General features: G+C 55.8%; 1 protein-coding gene and 2 long non-coding RNA genes across 3 annotated transcripts in view; 2 read left to right on the forward strand and 1 right to left on the reverse strand.

Annotated features, from left to right (window-relative positions):
* LOC115528667 (myelin basic protein) overlaps nt 1-23,416 on the forward strand; it is a 116,467-nt gene that overhangs the window by 48,852 nt on the left and 44,199 nt on the right.
* On the forward strand, nt 1,427-14,522 carry LOC115528668. The gene is made up of 3 exons (XR_003973334.1): nt 1,427-1,514; nt 13,846-13,850; nt 14,510-14,522. It is a non-coding gene; the product is annotated as an uncharacterized LOC115528668 (long non-coding RNA).
* Nucleotides 10,759-23,416, reverse strand: part of LOC116738404 — a 28,493-nt gene continuing 15,835 nt past the window's right edge. The window contains exon 3 of the long non-coding RNA XR_004344298.1: nt 10,759-10,834. This is a non-coding gene — a long non-coding RNA (uncharacterized LOC116738404). The remainder of the gene's footprint in view (nt 10,835-23,416) is intronic.

The raw sequence follows: 23,416 nt of genomic DNA on the forward strand, positions 1-23,416 counted from the left end.
AAGCACTTACAAATGTTAACTTTATTAACCCCGATTACCAGCACGATAAGCAGTATCAGTATTTCCTCTCTTTTATAGAAAAGGAAACTGAAGCCCAGAGAGGTTAAGTGACTTGTCCCAGGTCACACAGCCAGTAAATAAGAGCCAAGCCAGAGTATACACCCAGGCAGTGTGGCTCTGGAGCCCGCTGCCCTGGTCACTGTTTCTCCTCTCTTTAGAAGGAAAAGAACGTAAAATAGGAAAAAGTCCTAGCTGGAACCTCAGGAAATGAGAGCGGCCTGGGACAAAGTGATACAGAGCAAGGGTGGAGGCCGGAGTGCGGCCGCGGGAGCCTCGAGCCGCGGGGGCAGAGTCCGGGAACGAACTCTGGGCTTGTGGCCCGTGAGTCAGCCCCCCAGCTCACGGCGCTGCTCGTAACCGGGAAAAGTGCAAACCAGGTGAACGGTCACCGGCAATGGTGGCCTTCGCGGCAATGGCTCAGGTCGGGGCGCGTGCTCTGGCCGCAGAGGCAGGTCAGGCGCCGGGGCGCCGTGCAGAGGCTCTTCTAAAGGAGCACAGGACAAGCTGGAAAGGCCGGGCGCCCCTGCCAGGGGTGGTGGGGCAGGGGGAGATGTGGCGGGGAGGGGAGAGCAGGCCCTCCCGCTGTGCTTGTCAGGGTCCTTTGCAGGGGCGTCTATGCGAGCATTCCCGACTGACTGCAAAGAACAGAAGCTAAACCATATCTACTCTATGCCCTTAAAATCTTAAAGTCAAAAAGAATGTGCACTCTGGTGCTGCCGTTAGGGCCCCAGGAAGGAGCAGAGGGGAGGTCTCTGCCCGGCCTCCCACCAAGGCTGCCCTGCCTGGCTTCCAGGAGGCCAGAGTTGGAATTCAAGAAAGTCAGGTTTGGCATCCATCCTTTCCTGCAGCCCAGACAGCCACCGGGCCGGCTTCCGGAGCGCAGGCCGTGATGTGTAGCTGATTTATTTTATCCGAGGTGATATGCAATTTCCTTTGTGTGAAAATCTATCCCCTGGAACAAGAGAATGCTTGCAAGCCCAGGCAGAGAAAACAGGCCGGAATCCAGAATCCTCCGCAGAAAACCCACCCTGAGCTAATTATCTTGCCACAAAGTTTACAAGAAGAAAAATGTATTAGAACTAGCTTGTTGATAGAACACGGCATCTTTTTTTTTTAATGTTTATTTATTTTTATTTTTGAGAGAGACAGAGTGTGATCAGGGGAGAGAGAGAGAGAGGGAGACACGGAATCCGCAGCAGGCTCCAGGCCCTGAGCTGTCAGCACAGCCCGATGCGGGGCTCGAACCCACTAGCCATGAGATCACGACCTGAGCTGAAGTCGGATGCTTAACCCACTGAGCCCCCAGGCACCCAGGTGAAACACTGCATCTTAAGAAAGGGTGTTGTCTGTTTTGTTTTGTTCCCAGGATGCAGACACGAGCACAGGAGAATCTAGCAAGAGGAGGAACCCCCACTACCTTTCCCGGGAGGCCTCGGAAGACAGTGACGTGTTCGGTAGGTGACACGGAACTTGTAGACGTGGCTTCGTGTGCCATGTGTGCACGTGCACTCATTGAGGACGGTTTTAATTTTATCGTTACATGAGTAATCCATGGCTCTGTTCTCAGTATTAAAACTGCAGACCCCTAGAAACGTGGAGGTAAGTCCCCATCATTAGCCACCTGCTGTCTCTTCTCCCCAACAACGTGACCGCCCTGGGGGCCCGTCCCCTTCGGGTTCTTGTGCTGTGTGCCTGTCTGTACACAGAGGCCAGAGACTTCCCACGTGTATCCTCACTATACAATATTTCTCTCATCATCTGTTGGACCAATTGGGGGTGGAAAACCTAATGGTGAAAAATATCTAACAGGGAAGTGAAACGGTCCCAAAGCCCAGATAGTTCAACCACAAGGAATGACTCAGGAGGCGTTGGAAAATAACCGTTTCTATAAAAGTGTACATTTTGTGGAGCCCAGCCGACACACGTCGCCGTTATATACGTTGTTCATTTCCATTTCTGTGCCCACCCCCCGCCCTGAGAATAAACGAGTTCTCATCTGATTTTACATGGAAAAAACTCCCCTTTCCCATGTGACCACGATGCTCGGTGATGCCCCCAAGGTCACCCGGCCAGGCAGATCTGTCCATGCGCCTTACTGTGTTCTCTTCTCCAAGAATTCCCAAAGAGGTGGGGACAAGGGGCAGCAGGGGACCGGCCAGGACCCTGAGGGCGCAGGGTAGAGGGGAGGGGAGGAGAGCGGTTTTCTGGCTACAGAAGTAAGCGCCCCCTGCACCTGCTCATCATGGCTCTCCTGGCCGACAGCCTCTCGCCACGTTCCCTGGCCTGGCCGCTGCTTACTTATGGAAAGGGCTTCTTTGTCGTTTGATTCTCGGGCAGGAAAAGCCACCCCAATTTTTTTGTTCTTGATTTGCTTGTTCTTTTTCAAAAATCCCTTCTGTTCCTGTGATCCTGCCCTGAGTAAGCGCTCGTAATTACACAAGTCCCACTGCCCATTTGCCCGGTGTCTTAAACTGTAATGAAAACCAGCACAAGCCAGAGGCCCAGAGATGGAAAACCAGGAAGATTCGTTTAACGGAAACCAGTCAGATACTGCCACAGGAATCAATACCCGCCGGTTGGACGTGTTGCGCGTCGATTTTCACGGGAATTGGGCGGAGGGGCATAGTCCACTGCCTTCCAGGTGGGGTCTCCAGGCCTTAGAGGCAGCTCTCGAGCGAGGCGCCCCCCACAGGTGTTCTGAATGCAGAGGGAAGGCAGTCTGCAGATTTGAAGGGAATGTCCGAGCGTCGATGATTTCGAGAATAAGTCCGTCTCTGAACCTCTAACACAAAGGTTTCTCTCGACTCTCTCTCTCCTCCTATATTCCAACTGCATATGTATATACACACGTAAAGAAACTGACAGAATAAAAATGTCCAAATTTAGCTTTCTATATGATAAGAATGCCTTTTGGAATGATTTGGCTCTGCTTACTTGTTTTTATTTTTTAAAGTTTATTTACCTATTTTTGAGAGAGACAGAGTGGTGGGGGAGGGGCAGAGAGAGGGAGGGAGAGACAGAATTCCAAGCAGGCTCCACGCTGTCAGCACAGAACCCAACATGGGGCTCGAAACCACGAACTGTGAGATCATCACCTGAGCCAACACTAGAGGTCGGAACCCTCAAGTGAGCCACCCAGGCTCCCCGAAGCTTACTTATCTTTAAAGCAACCACCACCTTCTCATTGTTCCCCTGGTTGTTTTCAGAACAGTGGTCCCAGAGGGAGGTTTGGACAGTGGTCCCAGAGGGACACTTTGGACATGGCTGCCTACAGTTGACGGTGAAAACCAGCAGAGATGCTGCCGTTTCAGCGTTGTGACAAACTTAGATTTGTCTCCCGGTGGGAAGAATAATGACACAGGTCCCCTCCGCCTCTTGTGTTTACCGTGACTTCTGGGGCCTAGAGCCCTGGAGACGCTTACGGATGTGGGGTCGACAGCCACCCTCACGTGGTCAGGAAGCAGCTGCCGAATCATCACCTCGGCACGTGTGGCTCACACTGGACCCAGGCCGAGTCACCGCAGAGGGAAGCACGAGGAGCCTCCCTCTGACCTTGAGTAAGGACGGCCCAGGGGCCGGCTGGCTCCCACTGTTCTGTGCTCAGCAAGCCTGAAGACAGACAAGGCGACCCCGCAGAGTGGCTGGGCCCCTGCTTTCGACTTACGAGAGTCTCCCACCCGTAACCCGTCCTAGCACTTTCCTGAAATGCAAAGGAACCCCAGGCTGGAGGGGCAGAGTGACAGGGAAAGAGAAGCAAACGTGATCTTGGCTCCCGGTCTTGACTGTATAATCTCAGGAAATACACATGAGAACTCTTCTAAATTACAAAGTGTCCGGGGCACCCGGGAAAGACATCCGACTTCGGCTCAGGTCATGATCTCACGGTTTTGAGTTCAAGCCCTGCCTCAGGCTCTGTGCTGACAGCTCAGAGCCTGGAGCCTCTTCAGAGTCTGTGTCTCCCTCATCTCTCCCCCTCCCCACTTGCTCACGTGTGCTCTCTCCTCTCTCTCTCTGTCTCAAAAATAAATAAGCATTAAAAAAAATTTTTAATGAATTACAAAGTGTTGTACAACGTCACTCACAAATGAAATCGGCAGCCATCTCCCACTTTTCCTGACTGGAAAGTACGATAAAAAGTGCAGAAGTTTCCCAAGTACGATAAAAAGCCCTGCTTTTGCGATGCTCTGTGAGCCCTGAGTCAGCGGCACCCGTTTTAGCGGTAATCTCCAGGCTCCTAATGATCGTGTTGTCCGCGTGTCAGAAGAATGGTCCTTATCCCTTACCTGACACGCTCCTGCAGGATGTACTCAAGGTCTCTGTGAATGTCAGGACAAAAAAACTGTCTTAACCGCGGCCGGTAGGAGCCCCGCATGGAGGACGGGACTAGAGGGGCCGAGAGAGGTTTGCACTGACCGTGGTGCAGGTGCCCTAAGCTGCCGGCCTGCACGCCGCACACTCAGAATCACCAAGGGCACAGTTAGCCCCCACCTCTGGGAAGGCCACAGCTGGTCATCTACACAGCGATGCACCAAAGATTTGTATTGACTTTTCCATTTCAAGGGAAAATCCAATGAAGGATTGCTGTTGACCTAAGTAAATAACTCATCAGGGCACACGTACACATCCCTTTCTGTAGTGTTTTTTTATGACAGTGTGTGGTTATACTTCAGGACTGTTTGCCTAGTTACCCGAAGAGGAAGGAACACGGTCGCCTAGGGAACCCTGTGTTGTCTGAGCTTTGGGAACCAGGTTGTTTGTGGTAGGCCTGTTTTTGAGCTGTTTTTGAAACCACACACCCACACGTGTCATACGTGGTCCTTGTCATCTGAAAGCCCAGTCAGCAAGAACACGTACCTCCACCCCTCCCTCCAGAGTTCACCAGCCCCAGGACTGAACACGGGCTGGAACGATGCAGTTGCCACGAGCAGACGCCTTGGGTCCTCCCTCAGTTATAGTGGACAAAGGAGCAAAATCCCCAAAAGAGGGCACCCCTGCTCTTCCCAGACAAACCGTGGTTCCTTCCGGACGCGACCCGCATCTCAAAAGTCCAAGCAGAAGCGATGCGGCCCCAGCACGTCAGGGAGATTCGGGCGCACCTGTGCAGCGTGTCGGGGTCCTGAGAACATCACCTGCAGGACCCCTCGCGTGGCTGAGTGCGGACCCCTGTGCAGATCCATCAGCACCTTGGTGCTCAAATGATGGAGATACAATGAGCCATGTTTAAGGCGAAGCCAAAAAGTAGTCCTACTAGAAACACTGAAGTGTATACACGTATCTGAGTATAGATACGTGTGTGTGTATTTGTGTATCTTCATGCCACAAAGCTTGAGTTGGCTCACGCACCAGGAAACAATACAATATAAAAAGTGCAGAGTGGAGGTCGACTAAAGTAAGACCATGGTCTGCCCTACAGCAGTTGCTCATAGCTGGACTTCTCATTGAACCCGGAGATTCATTGAACCCAGATGCCCAAATGGAAAGTGAGACCCAGTCCGTTTGTTTTTTTTTTTTTAATTTTCTCCCGTTAACGTGGGAGGAAATGCGGCCGCACCACCTGTTAGCTGTGCGATCTCTGCCCGTGTGCTCATCTTGTGTCTTGGTTCCCCCACAGGCAGGCAGGGGGGGACAGCAGACGTACCCGTAGCTTAGGACCAGCTAGGGAACGTGCAACGTGTCTGACGCTCCCGTCTGCCACCGGGATCGTCAGCCCTACCGGCAGAACCAAGGCTCCTTGCCTTCCTCAAAGGATGCGCAGCTCTGTTGAGCCAGCTGTAAGAATTCCCTCCTGTTTAAGTTGTTGTCTCAGATAACCCTGTGGTCGTCAACAACCCTGGGATTCTTGTCCGGCGAACGCACTGGTTAGTTGCACAGGCAAATTGAAATAAACTGGGTTACGAGCTTCCTCGTGCCCGGGCGCTCGGTGTGATGCACGCGTCTCCTGGTGACCTCGCCTTGTGGGTCTCCCGTGTGACCCCCTCACATGCCTCCAGGGACCGGGGCGGGGGTGGGGGGTGCCCCTCCTGGTGGGAAGTGTCCATAAGAGCAGGACCAGGAGGAGGAATGCTGTGCCGCAGACAGAAAGATACGTTCCCTGAGTGCTTTCACATAGCGTTGAAACAATCGTTGCTTTTTGTGGTTTCCAAGGCCTTTCCATGAGCAAAGGTCTTTGAGATGCTTTGTCGAGGAATCTTTGCGTTGAATCGATCCTGATTCGTAGATTAAGCTACAAAACTAGTAGGGTGTAGTCCTTACTGATAGAGGGTTCTGAGTCAGCTCAGTAATAGCTCTGTGTCTTCCTGGGGAACCCCTCGGTAACTGTCTGTCTGGGGCGGTCCTCGGTGCCCTCCGAGAACGGCTGTTGCACCACCCACTCTTGGAACGCCGGCTGCTGGCTTTTGTTGCTACCTGTGGCTCGATGGCTGCCTGAGCCCTCTTACTCGTATGCGCACCAGGGACAGAATCAGTCCTGAGTGTGTCTTTGGGGGCAGATATAAACCGTAGAGTCAAAACCACGAGTCGAGAACTCGAAGGAACATTGGAAATCGTCTTGTCTGACCCCTCGTTGTAGAGACGAGGGCCTGACTGCCAGGACGGTTAGAGGCTCAAAGGCCACAAGGACAAGACTGTGGCTCCTGGCCCTGCTCTGAGCCCCACGGAGGGCACAATGGCTAGCCCCGGGGGGCCCGGGGAGAACAGAGGCCGCTTTCCGTTTCTATTTGACAGAATACGACAAAAACAGTGAGGACAACGTAATACGTATTAGTCTGTGCGTTCGGTGACTGTGATGGTACTTGTGTCTCTTAGACCCATGGACACCTGTGAAGATTTGCTGCGTCCTGGCAGCTCCCAGGCCGCCCCTTGCCCGCCTCCCCAGCAAAGTCAATTCCCTGCTCCCCGAGCTTACTTATTTCCAGCCACGATGCCCTCCGCGGGGGGGGGGGGGGGGTGGGGAGTGGGGCAGAGCGCAGAGGCACCCGCAGTGATTCTGGGCGCTCAGGCCCCCTGGGACGTCTGCTTCTACTCGCCAGCCCCCAGCACCAGCTGCTGGACACATGGCTTGGCCACGTATCTAGGACTCTGGCCCGCAGACCTCTGGGCAGGACCCGCAGCCTCAGGCGCCTGCTGACGCCCTAACGGCCGAGCCCTGGGCTGTCGTGACGAGTCCAGGGCGTCCGAGAGGAGCCACGCTGGGTGGAGCTCACCAGGGAGGACCGCCACCCAGCGTCTCCACCAGGGTGCAGCTGCCCCCTAACGAATGCATCACGCCTTCGATAGTCGGTATGCCGTGTGACCCTTGGGCGGGCAGTGTTTACACTTAGGTGCGTGGAGGGTGTGTGCACTGTCTTCCCGGAGACAGGGACGCCTGAGGAAGGTAGTGGGCGAGCAGGACGGAATGGAGGCCGGTGCCTGGTGACCACGCTCCGGTTTCTGGCCGGACTCTGGGCCTCCCTGTCCTCTGCCGCTCGGACAGCAGAGTGGCCGGCGCGCCTCTGCCGACAGCGCCCGGCTCCTAACGCCCCCGGGACCCTCGCGGGCTTGTCTAGCTCCCGCCTGTCCGTCACTGCGGTCCAAGCCGCCGTCGGCACTCACCCGGGTGGTTCTGGGAGCCCCACCTGGCTCCTGCTTCCAGCCAGGCCCCGCCCTCACGCCCCTCCCTGTTCAGAGCCCGCCACCTTCCTCACAGTCTGTGGCTCCCAGTGGGCCGCGGGGCCTCCGACTGCACCTCCTCACGGCCCTGCCTCCCTCGGCCTTTGCACAGGCTGTGCCCTCCCTCTGTGCCCTCCTTCCCCAGACATCTGGAGGCAAGCTTCCCACCTTCCAGTCTGCACCCCCACGTCCCCTGCAGAGCAAGGACTCCTCTGACCCGCCTACTGAGAAGACCGCTGCATTGGGACCCTGCAGACACCAAAATCTCAGAGCTCCGTGACACGGCTTTACCGTGTCACAGCCCGGCAAGGTCAAGCAGCTGTCCTATCAGCAGCGACTCAGAGGCCCCGGCTGCTTCCCCTGGGGCCTGGGGACCCGGGGGTGGCTAATCGTCAGGGGAGACAGGGTCATCCCTTCCGCCGACACTCCCCGGGCCAGAAGCAGTCACGCGGCCCCCGGCACACAAGCCCGTTCGCGTGGCCCCGTCTGGCCGGGACAGGGGGACACTGCCCCCTGCTGTCTGGGGTTGGGCTCACCACGCCCGCGTGTGTTGTCGGCCTCCCCGCCACCTGTGGAAGGTGAGTCCATGTGGCGGACGCAGGGGCGTCCGTGTCCTCGCGGAGGGCCAGCCCCGTGTGGCTGAGTCTTCACCTGGCGATAACGCGGTGATCCCAGGGACGCTGCCCCAGCCCGCTGGCCCCTCTTCCGCAAACTGCTCTGTTCCAAGATCAGGCCACCCGACTGCACGTCCTCAACCTGAGCTTTGCCCTCGTGAGAAGCTCGCCTCGTGTGCATAAGCGTCGGGCGTCAGAACACGCGTGTGCATGTGCGCGTGTGCGTTATGCATCAGAACATGCATGTGCGTGCGTGTGTGCATAAGCGCCGCACGTCAACACGCGTGTGCGTGTGCATGCGCGTTGGCCACTTGCACGCACACTCGCGTGCACACATGTGCTTCACTGACAAGTTATCTCTGAAACTCGGGGAGTGGCTTTGGTCCTTTGAAACTGGCAGATGCCAAGACTGCCTTCATCCCAGTGTTTTCGTGAGGACAGGGTCCACAGACGCGGTTTGTAGTTTGGGGCTTGCTGGTCAACCTGTTCCGTAGAAATTCCGCATGATGGTGAAAACCCTGGCCACGCGGCCCCTGTGGGGAGTGGCTGCCCCCAGCTGAGCAGCTCGGTCCCACCTTCTGGTGCACCCTGCATGGCACTTCCGCCCCGAGGATGCCCCCGGTGACAGCAAGGGCCCCTGCAGACAAGGTGTGGGGTACCAAGCGGGGCATCTCCTCGCGGTCATGGCAGGCCCTGCTGTCCTCCGCCACTGACCTGCCCCCAGCAGAGGCCAGTGTTGGCGGCTTCTTCACGGCCTTCTACGTTGGGAGACAGAACCCGTGTTTCACCTTCTAAAGAGAGCTGAGGGAGGTTTCTCCAAAGCAGGCCCGGGCTAGCACACGTTCCTAACACCTCCCCCAGCGTCTCCGCTGGTGAGGTCAGGTGAGGAGGGAGGGGGTACTGGGTCCAGAAGGAGGCGGGGAGGTGCCGCGAGCGTCGCAAGGTCCAAGCCCAGGCCACGCTGCACCTGTGGAGGCTCACTGCAGAAGGAATGACTCTCGGGAGCACCGCGAGCTTGCTGGGCGTCCGGAGTCGCAGAGGCCTGATGGTGACTGCCCTGTGCCTTGCCCCCACTGGTGTGGCCTTCGCCATAAAATGGGTGGCTAAGAGTCACTCCGAGGCCATCAGAGCCACAATTAGGACACTGAAAGACTTCCAGAACAAAGAGGGAACACAGACCTTACAAAGGCACAATAGCATCTGTGATGGGCTGTGGCCAGTGACAGCACCGTGGTCCCAGCCTGAGACCCGGGGACTCAGAATCCTCCGGGCCTCTGTCTATGGGATCCGTTCATCTGACCCGCTGCTGTGCTCGTGGGGTCTCAGGCCCCCAGTTTGAAAGCACACCGCGTGTGGCTCCCCCCAGTAAAAGTTACATTTCTCGCTTCCTCCGCAACACCCAGCACGGACTCACTCGCGCGGGTGAAGCTCAGGAGCTGCACGTGCGGCTGTGGACCGTGTTCTCCTGACGCCTCGGGCCGCCAGGAACAGCGTCCAGGGGCCGGGGACCAGCCCACGGGCAGAGCAGTGCTCACCGCCCCCTCTGCCCCGCCGCGGGACGGGACCTGCGTGTTTTCTACAGTGAATCCTCTCCGGGGTGAGCTGCCCGCGTCCTCACTTCCGCCGAGAGCGTTACCCTGGATGGTTTTTACTGAAGGAAGGAAGTCTTTAAAAGGAAAGCAAAACACCAGCTACGCCCAGTTTAGCGGCACTGCGGGCCGGACACGGGCCTCACAGCTGTCCTTCCCCAGCACACGGACTGACCCCGCTCTCCTGTCCACACCACTGGCGACTGAGTCGTGCTCTGCAGGTGCACTCTGACTGGTTGTGCCCTCAGAGCTGTGATGTGTCACTTCCTAGAAGCTGTCCGTGGTCCTTACGCCTCCCTGTCCCTCCCGCACGCGCGGCCCAGTGGCCACAGCCTCCTAGCTCACAGCAACGACGGGTGAAAGTCGGGTCCTTGCTTCACCCGGACTTCCTGCTCTGTGGAATGTCAACCAGGCTCTAGATCCAAAGAAACAGTCCCACGTCGTGTGGGTAGGGACAGCTGTGATGGTGGTGACAGGCGGGCTTCTAATCTAGATGATGAAACACAGCACAGTGCCAGCAAATTTGATGTTCTCGTTCGGGGGGGTCAGAGGCGGCTGGAGACCATCATGGCGCCAGCAGGTGAAATGCAGGTAAACGGATGCAGCTCGTGCACATTCTGACTGGAATGTTTCATTAGGTAGACTTTGTGCATCGGGCCGTTTTTATTTCAGGACTTTCCAGATTATATAAAATGTGCACAGGAGGGGACCCCTACCTTCCTCCCTGTCTCTCTAACGCCGGGGGGGGGTCTTAACCTCTGCCTCTAGCTGAAACTTTGTATTTCAGTGACTTCAAAAATGACGTCTTACTGTTCCAAGTTTCTTTGTCTCGGAGTCTTTCTTAAGAACCAAAGACACCATGAGCACGTGTTTGTAAACCAGTGGTCCATACAACGGAATGTGACCCTTCGTCACTACGCAGGACTTGGGGGTCCCTTGGCATTCCCTCCTGAGCAGCGGGGTTGTGGTTCCGGCTTTTCCAGTACGTAGGAATACGGCCTCATCCTTCAGGGGAGTCTGTCTGGTCCCCTGAGCCATTCTGCCTCACTGTCATTCGACTGAGTTAGAGAAATAAAAGGGCCTGAGCCTGTGGGGGGTGGGGAGCCAGCTGGGGGGGAGGGGGCCACAGGAGGACAAAGAGAAAGTGTGGACACCTTGGCCCTCGGGCAGGGCGGGAGCCCCGGGGCGGAGACGTCAGGATGCGACGGTCGTGTCTTCTGCACACGCTCCTTGGATTCCAGGAAAGGTTCTTTCCAAGTTTGCGTGCCCGGGACGATCGGCGGCGGGCTGGTGCGCTCAGAGATGTGCCTTAGAAGTACTGTACAAACCGGTGGTGTGAGTCCTTCAAAGGCTGTCGTTTCTAAGCCATTCACGGAACTTGCGCCTCCGGCAGCGGCCCACGCGTGTGTGTAGAGCTGGGGCCACCGGTCATCGAGTGCACAGTGACTCGGTAGCTGGCGGCCGGCTCCCACAAGCTCACGAAGGGGGAAATACACAGTTTGACATTTAAAGTATAAATAGAACGCCGTCTTCGCGTTTCAGAACCCTAGTTTATCTTCGAAACGGTAACAGACTATGTGAGTCTTCAAGTCCTTATTTTTGCAACCACGTCTGTCCTCGGCCAGATCCACGAGCCAGAGGGGAGGGCTCACTGCCAGATCGTCCCGATGAGTCAGCAGCTCCCAGGTTTCCAGACACTTCCGTGGAGCCGCGGTGCTCCGGGGACATGCAGCTTCTCGGAGTCCAAGAGAGGACAAGAATGCGGGAATGGAATTGCATCGCGGAAAGCGTGGGGCTTCTGTCATTGCTCTGCCGTCACCGGGTTCAGGGCCTCGGCGGTGACAATGTCCGCACTCCGAGAAACCTGAAACGGTGCCGTGCCTGTGGCTGCAAGGGGTGGGCTTCCCGCGGGTGAGTCGAGGGTCCTCAGGGCACCCAGTGGTGAGCACGTAGCACCTGCGTTGGAGCAGAGACCGTGGTCGGTATGGGCGGGGCTGGACAACAGCGCTCCCCCTTCCCTGCACACCTGAGGCCTGGCTTCCCAGAGTGAGGATGTTCAAACCACCGGGCATCACGTCCAGGTCCCCCTGAGCTCCCACGTGGCCTTGACCCTACACTTGCAGGAACTTCAAAGACAGAAAATAGAACAATGTTTTCTTTGCTCAGATTTAAACGGGGGCCGGGCTACGACGCTCTCACCACATGGCCCATATCGCCTACTGCATCCCGCGAAGGTTGTCTTCTTATTTGAAATAGGAATCACTTGTCCCACTGATCTTTATCGTGCAACGCTTTCGCCCCAGGCCGCGTCTGAGTGCAGGGGTACAGCACTGAACAAAACAGCCGGGACCCTGCCCGCCTGGAGATTGCTTTTGAATGGGGTTCAAATCCCGCCTGTTTGCTTAATAAGTGGGTGTTTTCTGTTTTGACCTCGTTGGGCCTCGCTGTTGACATCGGTAAAAAAGAGCCTATAATAGCGGCAATTTGGGGGCAGTGAAGTCAGTAACGGGCCTGACACGCCGACCTCGTAAGGACGACATTTACTTTTCCTACCTTCCCCCCCCGTATGGGCCATCCTGGCGCCTCTTTGTTCCACAGCCACCTTCTCAGCCGGGGGTCCGGTCCCTGCCTGTGTCATCCTAAGGGGACAGCACCCCTGCACGCTAAGGGTACTAGCCATTGGGACCACTTCTCGTCTGCTTCTTGTTGAGTGCGTGAGCCCTGGGAGGGGATGTGAGCAGGAGTGTGCTTCCCCCGTGGAGACAAAGCCAGAGAGACACCTGTTACACTGAGAGCTCTGATTCTCAGCCCACAGCGTCCCTTCTTAGCGGCATGGCGGTCCTGTGCGGAGGCCACAGTACAGAAGATAGTTACATTTCTGTCTCTGCAGGGGTTTTCAGTAATCCTGTGATTGTAAGTTTTTGCTCAGAACCTGCTCCCTGACGAGTAATAGATCTAATTATTTTATTGCATAGATACATCCTTACCCAGTGCGCTCGCCGGCATTAGGAATTAAATACTCAACATGGTTTGGCTTCATTCAATTGCGTGGAAAATCTGAACGCATCCTCCCCTTTTTTGTTCTGGTGTCTCTTCTGTTTTGTTGAAAAGTTGTAGTAAAGCAACGCGAGCGAAGTGACCTCCGTCATCGCTTTCATTGTTCGCAGGCTTTATTGAGATGCGATTTCTAGCCCGTCAAGTTCATGGAGGTGGGCAGTGCTCACCATCACCGAATCCAGAAGCTTCTTGTGCCAGAGACCACACGCACCGATGGCGGTTCTCCGCCCCCCTCTGCCGCCTCCAGTCCCCGAACCGCTAATCCACGTTCGTCTGTGGATCTGCACACTTCTGCCATGTCGCTCAGCGCTTTGCAGGTCTGTCCACGTGGCGGGGTGTCTCGGGCTTCGCTCCTTGGGGACGGCCCCTGTGCTGCCGGTCCCTCCCGGCTGGTGGTGTGGGGGCTGCCTCTTCATCCTGCCTAGTGTGAGCCCCGCTGCCTGTTACGGCCTCGGCGGTCAGAGGCGTTTGCTGGCTCGGGCGGACGCCTACCCGCCGTGGCTTTATTTTGTTTGCGCGCTGAGCTCCAGAGGGCAGGCTGTCTGCCTCTGCTTCCGTGTGGATGTCTGCCATTTGCATTTGGGTGGTTGTCGAACACCGTCCACCGCCCCCTGGAAAAGTGCATTTTCGTGGTCTGATTCGCTCAATCCTTGAAGATGTCCGGTGCACAGGCAGCGGAGGGATGGAGAGACCCTAGATATTTCTTTCTCCAGCCTCTGCGAACTGTTGTGGTCATTGGGGAATCACCTTCCAATGTAACTTCTCTAAGCCGACACTTCCCTGGACTAAAAGCCCGCCGTTCACATCTTCCAAGATGGGTGCCTCTCCCTGCACCCAGGGAACAGGACGCGGAGTGAGCATGGACATGGACTGAGCAGGGGAGGTGATGGGAGGGAGGAAGGGTAGGTGGTGGGAGCAGGGTGAGTTGGTGTGAGCAGGGGGAGGCGGTGCGAGCAGGGGGGGAGGCGGTGTGAGCAGGGGAGGCGGTGCGAGCAGGGGGGGAGGCGGTGGAGCAGGGGGATGGTGGGAGCAGGGGGTTGGTGTGAGCAGGGGGGAGGCGTGTGAGCAGGGGAGGTGATGTGAGCAGGGGGGGATGTGAGCAGGGGCAGGTGGGGGGGAGGCGGTGTGAGCGGGGGGGGAGGCGGTGTGAGCGGGGGGAGGCAGTGTGAGGGGGAGAGGCGGCGGGAGTGGGGAGGCGGCGTGAGCGGGGGGATGTGGTGTGAGCAGGGGGAGAGTGGTGTGAGCAGGGAGTGGTGTGATCAGGGGGATTGTGTGAGCGGGTTGGGGAGAGGTGTGAGCAGGGTGGGGAGGCGGTGTAGGGGGGGAGTCGGCGGAGTGGGGGGTGGCGGCGCGAGCGGGGGGGATGGGGCTCGAGCAGGGGAGATCAGCGGGCGTGTGGGGGATGGCAGCGTGAGCGGGGGATGTGGTGTGAGCAGGGGGAGGCGGTGTGAGCAGGGAGAGGCGGTGTGAGCAGGGGGGAGGTGGTGTGAGATCCCGGCTCTGCCGTCAGGTGTGAGTGGCATCTGTGAAAACGGTATTTAGGCAGATGTGGATGGCTCAACTTTGACGTGTTCTGCCTTTGCTGTCCCTCGACTCTGGGACCTCGTGAAAGCAGAGGGAGAACGTAGCCCCCTCACGTGACAGCGCGACCGTTGCTCAGTCCGTTACAAGACGCACGACATTCGTGGAGATCAAAAGGTTCGCAACCTGTAAACCACTTTCAGGCGACGACCGTTCATGCACTGCATTTGAACTCGTGTGGACATACAGGCCGAGGTGACTCTGCAACCCACCCTGCTGTGCTGTGAGGGACGCTGGCCTTGGGTGATGACAGCGAGCAGTGACACCCGCTCAGTGCCCGGGGGCCTGCACAGCCACCTGGCAGGTTACATCACACAGCTGTGGCTCAGATACTCAGGGACCAGGAACCGGACCCCAGAATTCACCCAAGACTGGTGGAAATGAGCACACTGTCCCTGTGATCAAAAGTTTGAATGTCACGTTTGGTTCAAGGGGACTGAATTCCCGTAGAGACCTTTGTAACACACACCCACGTAAGAGCATAGATACGAGCTTACGTCCATCTGGTGGAAACGCTGACTTCTGCTTATAATTTCCTTTCGGAATGACCAACCGAGTCAAGGTTCATGGAACAAAACATCAGAGTAGATTAATCATAGCACCCCCGTGGCTAATTTAGAATTTTCATACATAAATCTTCAAAAGTACGTAGGGGATTTTTGCTGTTTCTTCAGTTGGACACCCTAAGACATCGGATGTATCTGACGATAGATCGTGATAAACGGTCTGGAGATGGTTTCCAAAAAAGAAAATAAACCAAAAAAAAAAAGCATATTCGTGTGCCCTTTACTGAAACAACATATTTCTAAGAAAGTTAAAGCAAGCAGGTGAGCTGAAGAGGGCTCACCTGAGGCCGTCTGTGTAAATGGTATCTTGGAATGTCTTTTTCTCCCCGTGTATCTGGCCGGACATCGCTGTTTCTTAATCTGAATAACATGTCTCGTTGCCTGAGTTTTTTAAAGCATTTCCCTGAACGTTTCTCAACCTGAAGAGTTTTCAAGTTATTTTTATCCTTAAACACCAGCAGCATAACACGGGCTGGTACCAGGCTGGCACCGTGTCGGCACCTTTCTCGGTGCTGGACGCTGCTTGTGAAAAGCAGACATTGTTGAAGAACCCCCGTCTCCGCGGTGCCCAGACATTTGACGGCAGTGTTCCTTGGCTCCCAGGACAGAAAGTGCTTGCTGAACAGATCTGCAACTGTCCCCAAGAAGAGACCTAAAAATAACTCTCTCATTTACTAAAATGTAAATGTATCGATTATTTGTTGACACTGAGAGCCGTGGGTGATGCCGTCCTGTTTCTGACCCGTCCTGGGTAAGGCGTGACCAACGTATTCTCTGAATACTTACGAAATAGCATTCATTGTTTCGAGGTGCGACGGTCAAGCTTGAAATTGTTTCAGCTGAGAGAAGGGAGGCCGGTCAAACAGTTAAATCGTGGACCCCTGTTTCCTCTTCGTCCGGTCACAGCGCACGCCCCCCGTAAGGCGGTCTGGTGCCAGCGTCCGATCTTCTCGGAAGACCAAGGGACACAGTTTCTGGAACCTGTGTCTTTGGCTGAAAGCATGAGAAAGCTTGCCACTTTCCGTGCACCTGCTCTCTGCTCCCTTCAATCCGGAACACCCGCAGCTACGCAGTCAGCAAGCAGAAGTTCCAAAAAGATCTCAGAGGCTGTAGACGCTGGCACCAACTTCCATTTCGTCATGAATGGTGCTTCTTCACATCCACACTGGAGAGCTCCAAGTTCGGCTTCTGTTGTGCTGTGATTCGTAGTAATGGCGCAGCTCTGACCTGGTTTCCAATAGATAAACTCCACTGCATTCCTCACTTGCGTTTTTACAGGCCTTTCATCGGTATTTTCCAAAATAAGCAGTCGTGTGTCATCTGATGAGTTAGCGAACAAACTTCAGGATTGTAAAGGGAGGAAGGGGCGCCTGGGGGGCTCAGTCGGTTGAGCGTCTGACTCTTAATTTCAGCTCAGGTCATGATCATGGGATCCCATGGGATCATGGGATTCAGCTCAGGTCACGGGATCGAGCCCTGTGTCGGGTTCCAAGCTGAGCGAGGAGCCTATTTAAGATTCTCTGTCTCCCTCTCTCTCTGCCCTTCTCTCTCTCTCTCTCTCTCCCCCTCTCTCTCTCTCTTTCTCTCTAAATTACAATTTAAAGAATTTTTAAGATAATGAATCATAAAATAATCACCATTAATTTTACTCATTACGTTAAAACCAAATGCATTTTTATCACCGCCTTATGGGTCAAGCCACAACACTTCCACAGAGCAAAGAACACCTTCCCCATGCGTTCTGACACTGAGTGCAAAAAAAGAGTTACGTAGATTCTTGGACTCTGGGCTCACAGTTCGCTGACTTTCCCTGAAGTTGTGTGATGTGTAACTGTCCGTTTTGTATCCTACGAAGGCCGCATGGCTAATTAGTCCTGTTCTTAGAGCTGAAAATTAGATTATAGATGACAGGGGTCAATAAGCTTTCTCTGTAAAGGGGCAGGCAGTAAATGTTTTAGGCCAGATGGTCCCTTTGGCGCTTACTCAACTCTGTTTTTGGAGCATGGAAGTGAACACAGATGCTTTTGTCAGTAAATGAGCAAGGCTGCGTTCCAATAAAACTTTATTTATGGACACCGACATTTGAATTTTATATACTTTCATGTGTCACGAAATACTATTTTTTTCTTTTAAACTATTTAAGAAAGTAAGAAAAAAAATTGTCGGCTCGCAAGCTGTACAAGAACAGGAGACGGGCCAGATTTGGCCGTGGGTGTAGTTTGCCGACAACTTTTGCGTCACTGATGATGCAAATGGCCCGCTAACCAGTAAAGTCGTGTTGATTTCTGCTCAGTTCAGAATAGGAATGAAGCACTGTGCCTATAGCCAGTCAGAACATTTCCTGTGCTTGAAAAACGGTCCACGAAGTAACTGACGAAGGATTCCTTCATTAAGCAGTGCTGTATGCACACGTGCTGGTGTGCGTGTGTCCGTGCACACAGCCGCACAGATGCCGCGTGCATGCATGCACCCATGCATGGCAAGCACTCCCTTCCAGGCCCTTCCAGGCCTTTCCGGGCCCTGTGGAGGCGGGGACTACAGGGAGACTGAACAGAGACATCACACATCCGGGACGGTACGCCCGTCCTAATTCCCAGGACTCGTACGAAGCAGTGTGAAAAACCACACGATATGTAGCAGAAAGCCCGGCTTGGCATTTTCTCCTCGCTGGGTAAGACCGCCCAAGCATGACTGCGTCATGGTAAATTGGGGCGGTGACGTTACGTTCTTTGTGGAGATGTGTTCCGAGCGTCCGTAACCCCCAGGTCCCCCTCGTGCCGATTCTTAGAGAGGCCGCTGCCAGGCTTCGGAGCTGTTGGTTCCGAACCTGCCCTCCGTGCTGTGACGTGTTCTCACGCTCTTGTCCTTTCAGCCGCGGCTGTTCCCGTTTCCTTTCATCTAAGATTTCTGACACCAGCTCTTAATTCCCATGCGGATCGATTAATCCTTCAGCGGATCGATCTATTGGGTGATTACACTGAACGGCCTCCTGCCAGTAGCGACTGGCTAAATTATTGGCCCTGGTACGGACCAAAGCCGTCGTGCGCGGGGAGGGTTTTTAAACGTTTAATTTGCTCGCCGCCTTCAAGGGGGAGTATCGATCACCTTACTACTCCCTGCTGTGGCTTCGAGTTTGTGTGGAAATACCCTCCAAGTGCAATAGTGTTTTATTTCAGAATCGTGTCTTTCTGTAATTGGTTCCCATGCCCTGACTCAGGGGGTCAGTTGGATGGACCCCCCCGTCCCCCTGCACCCGCCTGGGGCCATGTCCCCTCTGTCACCAGCACGTGCTCCGTGCCTGCCCTCACCAAGCATCAGCGTGGCCCCCGGAACCTGGTGTGCACGGAGCAGCCTCCCCCCACCGCGAGAGGCCGTCCACCCCTCAGGGAACAGACGCTCCCCCAGTGAAGGTGGGGAACCTCCCCACAGTCACAGAGCCGGTCCGTGCAGCCTCCCCCCAGAGGGTCTGTTCTTTACTAATTTCTGCGTCCCTCCTGGAGAGCCCACCGGCATCCGCTCACTGACCTTCAGCCGGGACTGTTGGGAGCAGCCCTCCAGCGGTCCCTCTGTGCCTCTGGCCAGTCTCTCCAGAAGCTGGACCACACTCCTGACAACAGGGCATCACTGGAGAAGGGATATCCAAGCGCTTGTCGGCCAGTGCTCGGAAACAGGAGGCCTGATGTGGAGCGAGCCTCCCTGGTTGTCAGTTTGTCCCAAGAGATGACGTCCCTATTCTGCCGCTAGTCAGCAGGCAGTCGGATCGACGGGGAGGGTGCGGCTGCTCGGGACCCGAGGGCAGGCCGGGCGGATGGCCGGGGTCGGCTGCCAGAGCCGGATGGCCTGGCCTCCTCCTGGGACCCAGGGAGAGCGTTTGGAAGCAGGGAAAGAAAGCTGGAAGGAAGATGGTCGCACAGGCCCCAAGGTCAGCGAGGCCTGCAGGACAGACAGCTTCCGGCCGAGAAGGTGGCGTCCTCCGACGGGAGAGGGGCCCCCGTGGGTTTCCTGAGGGTGCCCGAGGAATGCACGTACGCAAGGGCTGAGCGGAGGTGGCGCGTGGAAGGGCGTGGGAGACCGGAAGGAGCCGGTAGAGCCGTTGTGGCCCGGATCGGTTCCCCAGGCACCCCCACACTAGGAAGGGAAACAGACCTGTGTTCAAGTCACAGCATTGGCTTCCAGCAAAAGTCCTTTAGTAGGCATGGTGCTTCAACGTGCCCCGTCCGCACACCCAATCTCCCCAACACACCGCGAGTGCCCCTGCACACACACACACGCACACATGTACACCGTGCACACGCTTGCATGCATGCACATGCACGTGTACACATGTGCACACGTGTGCATTTACAGGCACACAAGCACATATACACATGCATACGCCTACATGTGCACATAACGCACACATGGCACGTATGTGCATGCACACATACACACACATGCATACTGTCACATGCACGCACATGCCACAATACATGCTATTACATGTACACATGTGTCTGTAACTTACACGTGCGCACCAAATGCACAGGCATGAATGCACACATGTACACCCCACGGTTACATGCATGTACATGTATGTGTACACATTGCGTGCACTTACATGCACACGTGCACATATACACGTACCATACATGTACACATACACACCCACATTTGCAAACAATGCACACCATGCACATATATGCATGCACACACATGCACACATGCATACTCTTACATGCACCGTGCACTTACATGTACACATATGTGTGCATGCACATTACACGCACACACTCACATGTGTGCACAATGCATAGGCATGCACACACACAAGAGGAGCAGAGGAATCAGGTGCAGCATTTGAAAGGCACTGTCACCAAGCTCCGAACAATGCACACACCGTTACAGGTGTTGCGTGTCCCTCCCTGCCCCCCACCTTCTCTCAGCAGGTGACTGTCTTTCCCACAATCCTACAGAGAGAGTCTGACGCACGCCCGATGGTACCTGCTCCAAAGGCTCCTTACAGTAGGAAGTCACCTCCCCTCCAACCTTCTTTGACCGCTGCCACACAGCGCTGGGAGACTCTGACAGCACAGGGGCCCCCTGTCCCCCTGCAGTCGTCCTGCCACGTGGCCTAGAGAAGAGACCCCCCCCCCTTTGCTTTTGCAGCATTTTCTTCCCTTCTCAATAGTCACTGTGGCGGGGGCTGCGTGCAGACTCAGCTCGTTCCTGGTGCACGATGGCCACCTAGCAAAGGCCATGCACTTGGCTTTCCCAACACCGCCCCATGGGTGCCCCTCATACACGTTTGCTGTAAATGCGTGAGCATACACGCAGGGGGGTCAAGGTGTGGGGCGCGTTTTGAGCTTTCCTCTGTGGTACTTCTCCCCACAAAGGAAGCAAGTGCCTGTTCACATCTCCTGGCCCCCGGGGAGGACTGGGAGCCGGGGGTGGGGGGCCTGACTGCCCCGAGCCAGGACGAGGGCTCCTCGACTTGTGACGAGTCCCGGACGGGGCTCCCGGCCCGAGAGACCCTGAGCCACCCTGGATCTCCATCTCAAGCCTGTGCCGAGTTGGCCGTCTTGAGGGTGCGCTGGGCAGCCTGGGGGGCCCCGTGGCTGGTGGGGAAGGTGGCAGCCTGAGCTCTGGGTGTGGAGCGCCTGCCCACGACATTTCCAGCCCAGCTACTCTGTGCGGAGTTTCAGGGTGTGATAACGCACATCAGATGACATTGTGATTTTCACACAAGTCAGCCGTGAGGTCACAGATCCGGCTGGGAGATCTCAGACCTGCCCAGAATTGCAACAGGGACAAGGGCTGAACGGGGTCAAAGTGAAGGAAGTGACCTGAGCGCAGGTTGGGGCCAGCAGGAAGGCTCGGACCGCGGGCTGCTACTTTGCGGCTGTTGACAGTCGTGACCCAGGGCCAGACGGCTTCTCCCGAGGAAAGGTACTATCCTGGCTGAAGGCGTCAGCACAGAGCTTGAACGTGATGCCCGCTGAGCTCTGGAAAGCCGCTGTTGAACTTGTGTTTGGGCTAAAGGTAAACCAAGACGGTTTACAGGTGATGTTTAAGGTGCGTGATGCTGTTTTCGTGTTCTGAGGATGTTTCCACTTTTCTTTACTGTTTGCTGCACTGACTGTAGCTCATCGAAGCCTGGAGTCTTATTACCTTCTTGTTTGTTTTCTGAGGCCAAATTTTGGGGGGAGGAGGAGAAGTACGGAAAGCTGGAAGGGATTGGCCCGGCACTTCCTCCTGCGGTTCCCGTCATGTATTGAAGTGTTTGCACTTAAAAATCGCTGCAGGAATCTAAGCGCGATGCGTGGGGCCCGCTTCCAGAACGGGCAGATCTGCGTCAGCCAGGCTGGTGTTGGGACCACAGCACAGGTTGGTGTTGAAAGCTCCCGACGTTCCCTGGGGGAGAGGACGACACCCGTGTTCCTGAGTGAGACCCGCCCTGCCCTGAAGGCGGTTCATCAGTGGTGACACAGGTCCTGGGCCACTCGGGGGAGACTTTGGGGACGGTGGCACGACACGCCACCTCGGTGGCCCTGGAGCCAGGGGATGCCTCTAAAGGTGCCCTCACCGCGCCCTGAGCTTTCTGTTGACTTGGTCTGGGGGCGGGGCGTCCAGAGGCTCGGACGGAGGGGGAGTGCGGCCGCGCTGGGAGTGTACGCGACAGCCCCTCTGGGCGGTCGTGTGATTCGGTGGATGCCCACCCCTCCGGCCCGAGACTTCCGCTCTGCAGGTGCCCGTGATCAGAATCCCTGGGAGCTTTCTCAACACGCAGACCGGGGGCCCGCCCGGCTTCTGGTCAGCGGGCCTGGCACAAGCCAGAGAATCTGCACTTCTGGCAAGTTCCCAGGCGATGCCGACGCTGCCTGGAAGCTGTCCTGTCCCCCCTCCCCCTCCCCACCCCAGAGCTTTGCCCTAAGCCGTGCTGATTCTTACCCCTAAACTCCCGGATCTGCACTTTGCCCCAGCCCCCAAACGCTGACCCAGCCCAGGCCTCCATCATCCCTGGCCTGGTGACCCCTCAACCTCTCTGCTGTTCCCTGGCTCTGGAACCAGGAGGGCTTTCTGAAAACATACATCTGGTTATGTTGTGTCCCAGTTGAAAAGGCCTTTCTGTGGCGTCTCGTGCTCGTAGAATAAAGAACGAAGCACATTACGTGACCTTCGACACCCAGCGCGCCCACTCGGCCTGCTGGGACACGTTCCCCTCCGTGTCCAGGCCCCTTTCCATCTCCAGCCTGGTGTGTGGCTGACCCTTTCTCACCCAGGCCACAGGGAAGCGAAGTTCTCCGACCCCAGGCCCTCCCACTGACGAGATTCTTTCTTTCGTGTAAAAACCGTGTATTTACCTGTGAGGCTGTCCTATGAATTCCGTCTCCTAATCTGCGAGCGCACGGGGACAGGAGCCCGGTTTTGTTCGCCTCCGTCTGCTCCCCCAGCACACAGCACACATGGATGCGTTTTCTGTTGCTGCATAACCAGTCACCACACTCTCAGCAGCTGAAAACACAACTTGTTCGTGACGTGCTGGGTTCTCTGCCCAGCACCACCCAGGGCGACGTCAAGGAGTCAGCCAGGTCGGACCCTTGTCTGGAGGCCCGGGGGGACATCGGCTCCAGGCTCAAGCAGGTTGTTGGCAGAATCCAGTTCTGTGTGGTTGTTGGGATGAGATCCCCATTTCTTTGTTGGCTGTCTTCTGGGGCTGCCCTCAGCTCCTAGCGGCCAATCTCTGGACCATGCGCGTGGACCCTCTGTCTCTAAAGCCAGAGACGGTGCTTCCACCTTTTGTTGCTTGATTGAGAGTCTCTCTAACCTCTGCCTCCATACCAGCTGAAGAAAACTCTGCCTTCAAAAGGCTCCTGTGGTTGGAGTAAACAGTCCCAGATTATCTCCCTTTTTCCATGTGAATAAATAATCACAAGGGATGCTCATCATTTTTATAAGTTTTTAGGATTATATAAGGGTGAGAATTATTGGGGGCAGTTCGAATTCTGCTAAACATAAGAATGAAATGAGTATTGGGGGGATGTATACATGGATGGCTGGAGAGATGGGTGGATGGATGGGTAGATGGATGGATGGGTGGATGGGTGGATGGATGGTGGATGGGTACGTGGGTAGGTGGATGGGTGTTGGGTGGATGGATAGATAGATGGATGGTGGATGGATTGGTGGGTGGATGGATGGGTGGATGGGTGGATGGATGGATGGATGGATGGGTGGATGGATGGGTGGTGGGTGGATTGATAGATAGATGGATGGATGGATGGGTGGGTGGGTGGATGGTGGATGTGTGGATAGATGGTGGATG

This window comes from Lynx canadensis, chromosome D3, assembly GCF_007474595.2.
Source record: "Lynx canadensis isolate LIC74 chromosome D3, mLynCan4.pri.v2, whole genome shotgun sequence".
NCBI lineage: Eukaryota > Metazoa > Chordata > Mammalia > Carnivora > Felidae > Lynx > Lynx canadensis.